This window comes from Hemitrygon akajei, unplaced genomic scaffold, assembly GCF_048418815.1.
Source record: "Hemitrygon akajei unplaced genomic scaffold, sHemAka1.3 Scf000064, whole genome shotgun sequence".
NCBI lineage: Eukaryota > Metazoa > Chordata > Chondrichthyes > Myliobatiformes > Dasyatidae > Hemitrygon > Hemitrygon akajei.
Genome location: NW_027331950.1, coordinates 5,289,757 through 5,303,354, shown reverse-complemented (window position 1 = coordinate 5,303,354; position 13,598 = coordinate 5,289,757).

Here is a 13,598-nt window from a genome sequence, read left to right as displayed (position 1 = left end):
AAGACGAACTGGTCTCCGAAAGTCATACGGTTAAATACGAAACATTCTTTTCAACATTTTAAGCAAGATTAGTGTATTATTTTTGTTTTGTACAGTTTTAGAGTGAAGAAAAGGAAAGGAGAACCATGCAAAAGTTTGGGCATCCCAAAAGAATTAAGCTCTCAGATTACTTTTACCAAGGTGTCAGACCTTAATTAGCTGTTACGATGTGGCAACAATGTATATAGAATTGAGACAGGCCTTTTTTTAATCATCAAATGAATCTTGTATTAAACACTGCTCAAGAAACCATAAAAGTAAACAAACGACTTACTTAACCGGAAGTGGACTGCTATACGGCATCTCGAACAGTTCTTATAACGAGAAACGGGAACTCAGTTCTTTAAAGTAGTAAATGCAAAGGTCCAATTGATTTTCACAGTCATTTAGGAGAGACTTTCCTTGAAGTACTAAATTATCCTACGACGTGACGTTACTGCTGATCCTAGTTGAAATATGTCTTCCCCGAAGGATTTACGATGAAGGAAATAAAACGACATAAATGCGCTGACCTTTCCTTGGAGAAACCCTGCTCCAGTCCTTTCTGCTCTTTAGCCGGGACTATCTGGGATTGCAGGTTACTGATTCCTTCCGAATGAAGATTAAATAAGGTCGAACCTGTTGTACCGCCGACAACAGCAACTTTTCTCGATCCTTCAGCTTCCCAAACTTAGATAATTCTTCACTCTCCGACTGGAGTTTAACCAGCAGTGATTTTCAGAACTGCCGGTATAACTTTTCTTACAGTAGAAATGAAAACTCCACGTTCAAAACGAAACTGCGGCATAAAATCAAATGCGCAGCAGAACGAAGTCACTGACGAAGTCACCCTCTCCAAAATGTCACCATCCTTCCAACAGTGGGATGACCAGAACTGTATGAAATACTCCAGATGTGGCCGAGCCAGAGTTTTAAAAAGTTGCAGATTAATCTCCTGACGTTTCACCTCAATGCCCTTCTCCGAGCCTCTGTCAGGATCAAGCATCAAGCTGACGGCCATCGCTCCAAGGCCCCACATTACCGACAGGGACAGCGTGTGTGGTTTTCAACTTCAGACCTACCCCGCAAGGTGGATTCCTACAAATTCGTCCCCCCCCCCCCCCGCTTCATCGGCCTCTTTGCCATTGCTCAAGTCATCAGCCATGCTGCAGTCCGTCTCAAACTCCCCTCCATTCTCCGCCGTATTCATCTCACCTTCCATGTCTCCCGCATCAAGCGTATTATAGGCCACCACTGTGTCTTGTCCCGAAACCCCTCCCTCCAGGTTCATCGATGGGTCAGAGGTGTTCACGGTGCGTCGACTGATGGACGTTCGTCACCGGGGGCGTGGCCTCCAGTACCTTGTGGACTAGGAGGGCGACGGACCTGAGGAGAGGTGCTGGGTCCCAAACCCTAATATCCTGGAGGCCTGGCTCATGAGGGACTTTCATCGCCAGGACCCAGCTCTACCCGCCGCGAAGCCAGGAGGCATCCGTAGTGTGTGTGTGGCGGGGGCGGAGGTACTGTCAGTACCTCCAGTTGAACTCTATCTTTTTGTGTGTTTCCTCCAGCTGTCAGTCTGTGGTTTTGCATTGCCATGTGCTCCTGTCCCCGCTCCTGCTCTACTCCGGCCCCTGTGTTACTGAGTACTCCGTCTCTCATCTGTTTCTCATTATTACCTGTATTGCTGCCACCTGTGTCTCATTGTGCTCCACCTATCACCTGCCGCTCTGTTTATTGCTCAGTGTATTTCAGTCCGGTGCTTTCACCGGTTAGTTGCCAGATTGTGCCAGTGAATTTTCCTCAGCGTTTCCAGCATTCGTATCTGTACCCTGTCCGTCTGAATAGCGACTCTGCCTGTTTGGCGATTCTGGTGTTTGGATTTCTCTGGATGTTTTGATCTTTACCTGAATTTTGACGCTGACTTTGTTTGTACCTCGGGATTTGTGACTCAGTATATATCACTGTGTGCACTGTACTGGGTCTGCGATTGGATCCCTGCTCCAGATCCTTGACAGAAATAGCAAACATGAATTGCTGTGCTCACTCACCAGGAACTCCAATGACCGCAATGAACACGTACAATATTTTCCCCACACTCAAGTATCTATCCAACATTGCAGATATTTTCTCTGTCCAGTGTTTTGTCCTCCTGTGCTACAGACGAGCTCTCGGAATGAGATGTTTAGATTACACATGCCTGAGATTTTTAATATCAGTTAGCGACGGAGACAGATTTCAACAGATTTTAAAGTAAAGTTTTTTAATCTACTTACAAACCAAATACGGCAAGCAAGTGCAATCCTCTCTGTGACAGATTCAGAATAAACTGATGAATTTATATTTAGACCATTTGTGGGAGTTACTTTGTCCCAACAATGGTGGCTGATCCTTCGGTGGTGTCTTATCAGCTAAAGGTGCTTCCACTGTACATATGCACCATTTTTCAGACACAGAATATGGAAGTAAATTATGTCATAGTAGCTTGTGAAACTGTATTGAATCACCGACTCTTACAAATCTCCTCAAGCATAAACTCTTCATGAAGTTTATGTTTAGGGGATTCTACCGAGGGGTTTTCCAAAATAATGTCTGACTGTGGTGATGAATAAACACTTTTCTATCCATGAAACGCTCAAAGACTTCAGCGACTCAGTCATAGAACATTTGGGGGCTCATCCAGGACACGCCCCTAACCCTGACATATCGCCATCAAACTCACCAGTCTAGAGTGGGGGAGCATGTTTTAATCATAGCACCCTGTATGTGTCAAAGAACACGGCTGAGAGCCGAAGAGGCGGTAAGTAAGGTGTGTGTGTGTGTGTGTGTGTGTGTGTGTGTGTGTGTGTGTGTGTGTGTGTGTGTGTGTGTGTGTCTATGTGTGCGTGTGTGTCTGTCAGTCTGTCTATACGTCTTAGTGTGTGTCAGTGAGTTTCTGTGCGTGTTTCCCATTCCTTAATTCCACCCAAATAGCCTCCCTAGACGAGCCCTCTGAAATCAATTTTACAGCTATCGAATATTGAATTCACATGAAACGGGACATTCAGTCCTGTGACCTGGGACGGTTCTGTCACCTTTGTCGTAACAAACTAACTTACACAAATGACCTAAAGATTATTCATTAATTTAATCACAATCTGTCATCGCAGGGATTGCAACTGTCTGACGTAATTGGTTTGTAAACAATTTAAAAACCTTTATTTTTCAATCTGTTGCAATCTGTCCCTGTGGAATTGCTAAATGGCTTTAAAAACCCCAGGCATGTGCTGCCTTAACATTTTCATTCCGAGAGATCGCCTGTCGCACAAAGAGACAAATCACTGGCCAGAAAAAAATAACTGCAATGATAGATAGGTATATCAGCGTAGAGAAAATACTCTACATGTTCATTGCCGTCATTGGAGTTCCTGGTGAGTGAGCAGAGCACATCATGTTCGGTATTTCTGTGTGTTAATCGGTGTGAACCTGTTTAAGATAATGTTACAAGCTTACAACCTGATCATCACTGCGCAAATATCCATCAGAGATATTGATCCAGTCAATTTCACGTTCCTAATTTTCATATGTAATAACAAGTGGAACTAAGTCTATGTTTCTCCTCTAACTCACGGGATCGAAGAGAACGCTGTTCTTGCCTTGAATGACACCTTGTCCAGAGATGTCCCAGTGCTGGGGTCAGAGATCTCTCCGGGAAGTTGTGACTGGGAGATGTTTGCATTCTGAAGTACACTTTTCCGAGGTTATTGATCAGAGGGAAACCCTAGTTCTGTGCTTCACGTCTCCCTGTGGAGTCTGTCACAGTCCGATCCCACTCTCTGTTTAAGAAATGCCCAGTGTCTGTTCTCTCTCTCTCCAGTGAATGTAGTGGCTATTGTGATCCTGTTCCGGGGAAAGTGCGGCCTCTCTACCTGCACAACTCGCTACCTGGTGGCCATGGCAGCGGCCGATCTACTGACCATTGTCACCAACGTCATTTTGACTCGAATCAGAATGTACCACATCCCGTGGAGTTTTCTGAGCATCACCCCTGTGTGCCGTGTTATCGATGTACTGAGGTTCACAGCCACACACTGTTCTGTCTGGTTCACCGTCGCTTTCACTTTTGACCGGTTTGTCGCCATTTGCTGCCAGAAGCTGAAAAGAAAATATTGCACCGGGAAAACTGCGGCTGTGGTTCTAACAACAACGGGCGTACTGTCCTGTCAGAGAAACGTTCCCCGATACTTTGTACGGGAACCCAATGAGATCATCGATAATGTACCATGGTTCTGTATTACCAAGGACAATTATTTCACTGACCCCGGGTGGATAGTGTATGACTGGCTCGATACGGTTTTAACTCCGTTCCTCCCTTTCGCTGCGATCCTGCTGCTCAACGCTCTGACAGTCAGACACATTTTAGTGACCAATCGGGTCCGTAAGGGGCTGAAGGGTCAGAGCAAGGTGGAGAACGGCAGTGACCCGGAGATGGAGAGCAGGAGGAGGTCTGTGGTTTTACTTTTCACCCTCTCCGGCAGCTTCATCTTCCTGTGGATGACAGTGGTTGTAAATTTCATATATTATCAGATCTCAGGAAAAGGACACGATTTCAATGATTCTGAAAGGATCTTTCATTACTTCGGGTTTTTCCTGCTGAATTTCAGCTGCTGCACGAACACATTTATTTACATGGTGACTCAGTCGAAATTCAGGGAGCAGGCGATCAGCGCGGTGAAATATCCTGTCACTTCGATGCTTCAGTTGATTAAAGGCGCCGCATCCTGAGTAGTCGCCAGAGGCGGCGGCAGAGTCTCCAGTCCGGACTCCGGCTCCTCAGATTCACCGCCTGATCTCCAAGGTGTTATTCCCCGGCGGATTGTCCCATCGACCGGCAGTCCGGGACGTTAAGGTAGTATGTGTGTCGGGAGGGGCAAAGCACCGTCCAAGAGAGTCAGAACCTCATTCTTCCCGCCAGATGCCAGGCAAAGAACTACTCCGGAATGTCGCCCGCAAATTCGTCTGCGGATATGTCCATCTATTCCCATTCCGCTCACCAGCGTCACTGTCAGACATTCCCACAAGACCGCGCGGGACGAGTCATATGCTCAATGTGAAACACACCAGTCTCCGCTATCTCATTGAATGACCGGCTGAATTATGAAGTAGGTCAGGCATTGGATAAACAGCGGCTGACACTCCAACTTAAAGGCGCTTTCTCGCTGTCAACTGGACTGGACAGTGATGCAGACAATTAGGAAATAAAATCTTGACTACTTCTGTCTTCTAATGAAAGCTAAATTACCCCCAATAAATCATATCGATTATACGTATTATACGATTATACGTATATACGTAATTGTACGCACAATACTGCGAATTTAATTAAAGTCACACCCAATGACATAAGAAAACGATTAAATGAAATCAATCAAGCCCTCCCAGGATTGCAATGAGGCCTGCATGTTTTATTTCCTGATATGCTTCACCCTGAAATGGCCTGTGTTCAACCGTTTCAGAATGAAAAAGCCTGCACGATCCGGAAACATGTTTTGCAACATGACAAAAGAAATAATTAAGCATAGTAAGTCATGGCGATATAATCCTTCCCTTCTTGGTTCTCCCATAAACCATAAACTTCTATGTTCCCATTCTAGTTCATATCAATCTAATTCCGTCCATTCTTGTTTTACCCCTTTTCTCCCCATACACCCAATACGTTTATGTATTCTGTGAAGGTGTTCCCATTTTCCCATCAGTCTTTCCATAAGCTCCTAATTCTCAATATACATAACTCTGAACTTCTGATTTGTGAAGTGAAGGGTCTTTATCCACAATTGAACTTTTGTAACTTATAGTCAACCCACTCATTCCCCTCAATACCTCTGTGTGCAGGTACCTATAAGAAGAAAATATATAAACATGTACTTGAATATGAATTAATTCCTGGTGAGTTTCCAACAGTAATATCTGACCGTCTGCTAGCATACCATGTTTAAGTGTCATCAAAACCGAAAAGTAATCTGAACAAATATAACGTTACATAGGAAAAAATTTCTTCATCCATTTTAAGCTTAAAATGATAGTAACCAATTGAGCTGTATATACTGATAAATGGTTGCAAAGTAATTTCATACCATTTTCTGTACTTTAGGCTAAAATAATGGGCTACTCCAGCATTCCCAATCAAATTATCTTTCGTTCCATCTGTAAAAATGCTTACAAACTTGACACGATTCGCAACGATTGATGGATAACATATCATAATAATTTTCCTTAATATACTGATGAGACAACAGATTCTTCGGCAGAACAGAATATTTACATTGTATTAAACTGTTCAACCTAAAATCGACTAATGTGATTGGGAAAAGAAAACAAAGTAGAGTTATTGAGAACGCGACACTGGGACATATTGCATAATCCAGCAATCCCATACTCCAAGCGTGATAAGAGCCCAGATATCCAAAACTGAAAACTCTCTTCCTGAGTGTTCCCAACCGTCCTCTAACACACTTTCAACAGCATGATAATGTTTCTTCCCCCTAAAATTAATCAGGTATGTTAATATATTCATCTACCGCAATTGTGGGGGTAATAATCCCATTTAGAATCAATAAAACCGAAACATGGGACAATTTTACTGCATAACAACACAATCTTAAAGTCTATGCTTGCATCACATCCAAGCATTTTAAAGCTGAAGATGAAGCTGATCCATAAGCCACACAGACAGAATCTACAACAGATTTAATTAAACAATTCTAATGATTTTCGTCTAGCACCCAAGAATATCCACATGGACAGCTGAGAATATTTAATGTTCCTTTTTATTTATCAGTTGTTATAACGATGTAGCTCTTCCATGCCAGCTTATTATCCACCCATATGCCTGAACATCTTTGTGCTGACACGTCTTGAAGAGTTTGATCGTATAAATGCAAATCATCTGCAGATCAATTAAGCTTATTTGTAAAACACTTAACTTACGTTTAGCTACTGAAAGCTTACATCGTCATCTATTTCCCTTTTATTCAAATAGATTAATAGATAATTGCAACTCCTTACACTAAAATTCAAATTTCTACCTCTAATCCAGAAAGCTCGTTCATCTGTACATAGTAATTTACCGACGCTATCTCGACAAATATCATTAAGCATATTATTAAACAATAAAGGGTTACAAATACTGTCCTCTACGCTCCCATTCGCTATCTCATACACACCAGGATATATCTTTCAAACCCTTACTTGCAGGAACATTCCAAATGACAAAAAAAATCAGAAAAAATGCTGCAATCTCCCCTCTCCTAATTTCCAAAAGTCCTTCCTTCCATAAATATTACATGCCTTTTCAATATCAAAAGTACTGTAATTGCAACAACTTATTTTAACTGTGCTTTCGTAATATCGTATTCCAGAAAATAAAACCGACACCAAAGTCATTCTCCCCTTCCAAATTATTCTCTGATAAAACGATAAATATCCTCCCTCTTCAAAAATATAATTCAACCGTTCCAGTACTACAGGTCCAGAAGTTTACATAAATGAGAGGTTAACCATATTGGTTCATAACTGGAAGGATCAGACAGGGAGCTCCGGGTTTAGAATAGGCAATACTACTGTCATTTTCCACAAGTAGTACATATTAACCACTTTAATACCCCACCTGTTGAATGATGTATTTCTACTACAAATGCCACATACGTTTAACTCACATTCACAACTGTATACACTGCCCTTTTCCTTATGAAACTGGTTACACCAGTTATACCAAGATGTCTTTCTGCAGCTCTCACAATAATTTCAATTTCCTCTGTAGGACGAGGTATTTCATCAGTACAATTCACCACATTCTTTATAAACATCACAAGCTTCATTTCGTCCAGCAATAAAGTATCTTTATTGAGAGAACTGTGAAGGCGACACATATTCACTGACTTCACTGTCTGTTCTCCGTTTAGGAAAAGTTATCAAGTTTACCAGTGACAGACGTGTTAAACTTTTTGAAGGCCTCTGGATAAGACACGTACAACTGTACTTTAATCGGTTGAACTGAAACTGCCTCTGTTTTCATAAAGCAACATAGATACCATTTTCACATTTCCACCTCTCTCCATGACTGACTTTCACATCAACTAATCTTCTCAATTAGCCGATAGGCACCTCAGCCAGTGACAGCAGGGGACAGAGGTCCGTCTGAGCTACGATAGGCCGGGTGGAAATCTGTCCATGCTCAGCTCCTCTTCTTCTGCTCCATCGCCGTTGCGGAGTTCAGAGAGTAGCTGCTGTCGGAGTCTCCGTCCTCGGCATTCACAATGACGGGCGTGGTTCCCCTTCGACGCCTCGGTGCGTCCGTTCCGGCGATGTTTGTGGTGGTGGAGCAAAAGTGTTTTGCCAGTTGTTTCTTTGTTGCAAAACATCAATGTAGCGAAAAGATTAAAAATACACTAAATTTCAAAATACATAAGTAGTACAAGAATGGATTCATCAGTTAGTGTTCCTTGTTTCAACTTAAATATATGCCCTCGGGAATTAGATATTTTCTCCTCGGGCAAAATACAGGTTGTCCACTCTGTCTGTCCCTCTCAGATTCCGATAAACGTCTGCTGGACCTCCCTCAGCGTCCACCGCTCCAGAGAAAATCAGCCTAAACTGTCCAATCTCTCCTTATCCAGGCTGCAACCCGGTAAACCTTTTCTACTCGCCGTCTAAAATCTTCACATGTTTCCGATGATAGAATTGCAACGCCTCAGATGCAATGAAACTAGAGATTTATGAACCTGTAACATACCTACCTGACATCGAAACTCAGTGCCTCGACTACTAAAGACAAGCAGGACGGACATCGCCTTTACCATCCCATCACCTTGCGCAGCCGCTTTCAGGGGGTTATGCACTGGGATCCTCTGTATTCCGTACTTAACTGCAATCTATTTTAACTTTGTATAATTACATAGGATGTAGTGCTTGGTCTATTACCGGGAAATAAGGTGGACAATTTACTCAGAACCTGTGGGGATATACTGCAGATTATTGAGAGAGGTAGGGGACTGGACCAATATATTTGTTTTCTCTTCAGCCAAAAGTACGAACCCAGAAAAGTGACTATAAATGTTTTTAAGTAGGGGGTGGATCATCCTGGAGGATATAAACTCACGCAGCTGTTGAAATGTTTTTGGAAACGATTCTTAGGGATAGGATATAGAGTTGCGGAACACCACATGCATAAACAGATCCACCGGCTCTTCCAATCTGTGAAGACTCGTTTTCTGTCCTAGTCCTATCGACCTGCACCGGGACCATAACCTTTCATACTCCTCCCGTCTATGTACCAATCCAAATGTCTCCAGCTTTCACCACTTTCTCTGGCAAATCCACACTCACACTGCTTTCTGAATTAGGAAACTCCTTCTCATCTTCCCCTTAAGCAGCTCACCTTTTACACTTAGCTTATGACCTCTTGTTCTACACTCGCCTAAGTTGAGGTGGCAAAACCATTTGAATTATTCTCTCCAACTCAGGTCCTCAACTCCTGGGGATGTCATTATAAATGTTATCTGTAATCTTTCAAGCTTCTTGATACCTTGCCTTTAGATAAGTGGCCCAAACTGCACACAGTACTCCAGGATTGTCCTCATTAATGTCTTTTACAACCTCAACATAACTTTCCAATTCGCGTTAACAGTACTTTTATTTATAAAGCCCAATGTGCCAAAAGTCTCTTCGTGACTCTGCTTTGAGGTATGGGACTATATTCCCAGATCCGCCTGTTCTCCGCAGACCACAATCCCCTACCAGTCACTGTGTGAGTCCTACCTGGTTATTCCTGGCAAAGTGCCACACCTCACAATGATCCACATTATATGCCAGCTGCAAAATCTTCAGCCCATTTATCCAGCGCCTACAGCACCCACTGAGGTCACACTCTGTTCTCTGACTGGGAACAATTTATCAAGCTGACCAGTCGGAAACTGGTTTAACTTTTTGTAAGGCCTCTGGATATGACACGCAACTGTACTTTAGCGCGTTGAACTGCAACTGCCTCTATTTTCTCAAGGCAACATGGATACTATTTTCACATCTCCACCTCTCTCGTGAGTGACGGTCAGATGAACTATTTGAACGACAGGCAGCTCAGCCAATGAGAGCTGGGGACAGCGGTGGGTCTGAACTACGATAGGCCGGGTGGAAATCTGTGCCACACTCAGCCCCCCCTCTTCCACTCCATCACTTCGACAAGAGTGCAGCGAGTTGCTGCTATCAGTGGTATTAAGAAAAGATACAAAATTACATAAATTACAAAATACGTAAGTAGTGCAAAAATGACTCATCAGTTCGGGTTCTAGCTTTTACCTTAAGTACATGCGCTCTGGAATTAGACTTTTCCACCTTAGCGACGAAGATACATGTTGTCCACTCTGTCTGTGCCTCTCATATTCGAATAAACTTCTGCCAGACACCCCTCAGGCTCTGCAGCTCCCGAGAAAATATCCTTAGATTTTCCAAACTCTCCTTATCCAGTCAGAATCCTGGCAAACCTCTCTACCCGCCGTCCAAAGCCTCCATATTTTCCTATAATAGTATCGCAGCATTTCAGATGCGATTAAACTAGAGATTTATAAAACTGCAAAATATAGTATCTACCTGACACTGGACCACAGTGCCTCGACTACTAAAGACAGCAGTCCCGACACCGCCTTTACCACCCACCCTGAGTAGCCACTTTCAGGGAGTTATGCACTGGGATCCGCCACAATCCCGCTTGATGTCCTGCGGAGTCCTCCAGCACAAACTATCCTTTGCATAAAATGCTAACGGGAACTGAATGCAGTATTTCAGGAAACATACCAGGTCAGACACCATCTAATGAGCGGATGATACCCTTCACTTTCAATATTGCCACCGGCACTTGCAGTCCGAACTTGGTGCCCACCAAGACAGACCAGGGATCACCATTGCAAACTATTGTCTGTATTTTTCAAGCTTCCTGATATTTTTCCTGCGTTCCCAGATTCCTCTGCTCTCTGCAGACCACAATCTCCTACCATTCACCCTACACTGGTTGTTCCTGGCAAAGTGCAACACATCACACTGGTCCACATGTCATTGCAGCTGCAAAATCTTCAGCCGATGTACCCAGCTGATACAGACATCTTCAACTTTCGATAATCTACTTCGCTGTCCACTCGCGCTCTGAATCCAGGTGTCATCTGTAAATCCAGTTTACCATATTACCACTGAAAGCCAAATACTTAAAGTGGCATGCAAAGGTTTGGGCAACCCTGGACAAAATTTCTGTTACTGTGAATAGCTCAGTGAATAGAAGATGAACTGGTCTCCGAAAGTCATACGGTTAAATACGAAACATTCTTTTCAACATTTTAAGCAAGATTAGTGTATTATTTCTGTTTTGTGCAGTTTTAGAGTGAAGAAAAGGAAAGGAGAACCATGCAAAAGTTTGGGCATCCCAAAAGAATTAAGCTCTCAGAAAACTTTTACCAAGGTGTCAGACCTTAATTAGCTGTTACGATATGGCAACAATGAATATAGAATTGAGACAGGCCTTTTTTAAAATCATCAAATAAATCTTTTATTAAACACTGCTCAAAAGAACATAAAAGTAAACAAACGACTTACTTAACCGGAAGTGGACTGCTATACGGCAGCTCGAACAGTTCTTATAACGAGAAACACGAACTCAGTTCTTTAAAGTAGTAAATGCAAAAGTCCAATTGATTTACACAGTCAATTAGGAGAGACTTTCCTTGAAGTACTAAATTATCATACGACGTGACGTTGCTGCCGATCCCAACTGAAAAATGCCTTGCCCGAAGGAGTTACGATGAAGGAAATAAAACTGCTTAAAGGCGCTGACCTTTCCTTGGAGAAACCCTGCTCCAGTCCTTTCTGCTCTTTAGCAGGGAATATCTTGCATTGCAGGTTACTGATTCCTTCCGAATGAAGATTAAATAAGGTCGAACCTGTTGTACCGCCGACAACAGCAACTTTTCTCCATCCTTCAGCTTCCCAAACTTAGATAATTCTTCACTCTCCGACTGGAGTTTAACCAGCAGCGATGTTCAGAACTGCCGGTATAACTTTTCTTACAGTAGAAATGAAAACTCCTCTTTCAAAACGAAACTGCGGCATAAAATCAAATGCGCAGCAGAACGAAGCCACTGACGAAGTCACTCTCTCCAAAATGTCAGCATCCTTCCAACAGTGGGATGACCAGAACTGTATGAAATACTCCAGATGTGGCCGAGCCAGAGTTTTAAAAAGTTGCAGATTAATCTCCTGACTTTTCACCTCAATGCCCTTCTCCGAGCCTCTGTCAGGATCAAGCGACAAGCTGACGGCCATCGCTCCAAGGCCCCGCATTACAGACAGGGACAGCGTGCGTGGTTTTCAACTTCAGACCTACCCCGCAAGGTGGATTCCCACAAATTCCCGCTTCATCGGCCTCTTTGCCATTGCTAAAGTCATCAGCCATGCTGCAGTACGTCTCAAACTCCACTCCATTCTCCGTCGTATTCATCTCACCTTCCATGTCTCCCGCATAACGCGTATTATAGGCCACCACTGTGTCTTGACCCAAAACCCCCTCCCTCACGGCACATCGATGGGTCAGAGGTGTTCACGGTGCGTCGACTGCTGGACGTTCGTCACCGAAGGCGTGGCCTCCAGTATCTTGTGGACTAGGAGGGCTACGGACCTGAGGAGAGGTGCCGGGTCCCAAACCGTAATATCCTGGAGGCCTACATCATGAGGGACTTCCATCGCCAGCACCCAGCTCTACCCGCCGTGACCCCAGGAGGCGTCCGTAGTGTGTGTGTAGCGGGGGCGGGGGTACTGTCAGTACCTCCAGTTGAAGTCTGTCTTTTTGTGTGTTTCCTCCAGCTGTCAGTCTATGGTCTCGCATTGCCATGTGTTCCTGTCCCCGCTACTGCTCTACTCCGGCCCCTGTGTTACTGAGTACTCCGTCTCTCATCTGTTTCTCATTATTACCTGTATTGCTGCCACCTGTGTCTCATTGTGCTCCACCTATCACCTGCCGCTCTGTTTATTGCTCAGTGTATTTCAGTACGGTGCTTTCACCGGTTAGTTGCCAGATTGTGCCAGTGAATTTTCCTCAGCGTTTCCAGCATTCGTATCTGTACCCTGTCCGTCTGAATAGCGACTCTGCCTGTTTGGCGATTCTGGTGTTTGGATTTCTCTGGATGTTTTGATCTTTACCTGAATTTTGACGCTGACTTTGTTTGTACCTCGGGATTTGTGACTCAGTATATATCACTGTGTGCACTGTACTGGGTCTGCGATTGGATCCCTGCTACAGAGGCTTGACAGAAATAGCAAACATGAATTGCTCTGCTCACTCACCAGGAACTCCAATGACCGCAATGAACATATACAATATTTTCCCCACACTCAAGTACCTATCCAACATTGCAGATATTTTCTCTGTCCAGTGTTTTGTCCTCCTGTGCTACAGACGAGCTCTCGGAATGAGATGTTTAGATTACACATGCCTGAGATTTTTAATATCAGTTAGCGACGGAGACAGATTTCAACAGATTTTAAAGTAAAGATTTTTAATTTAC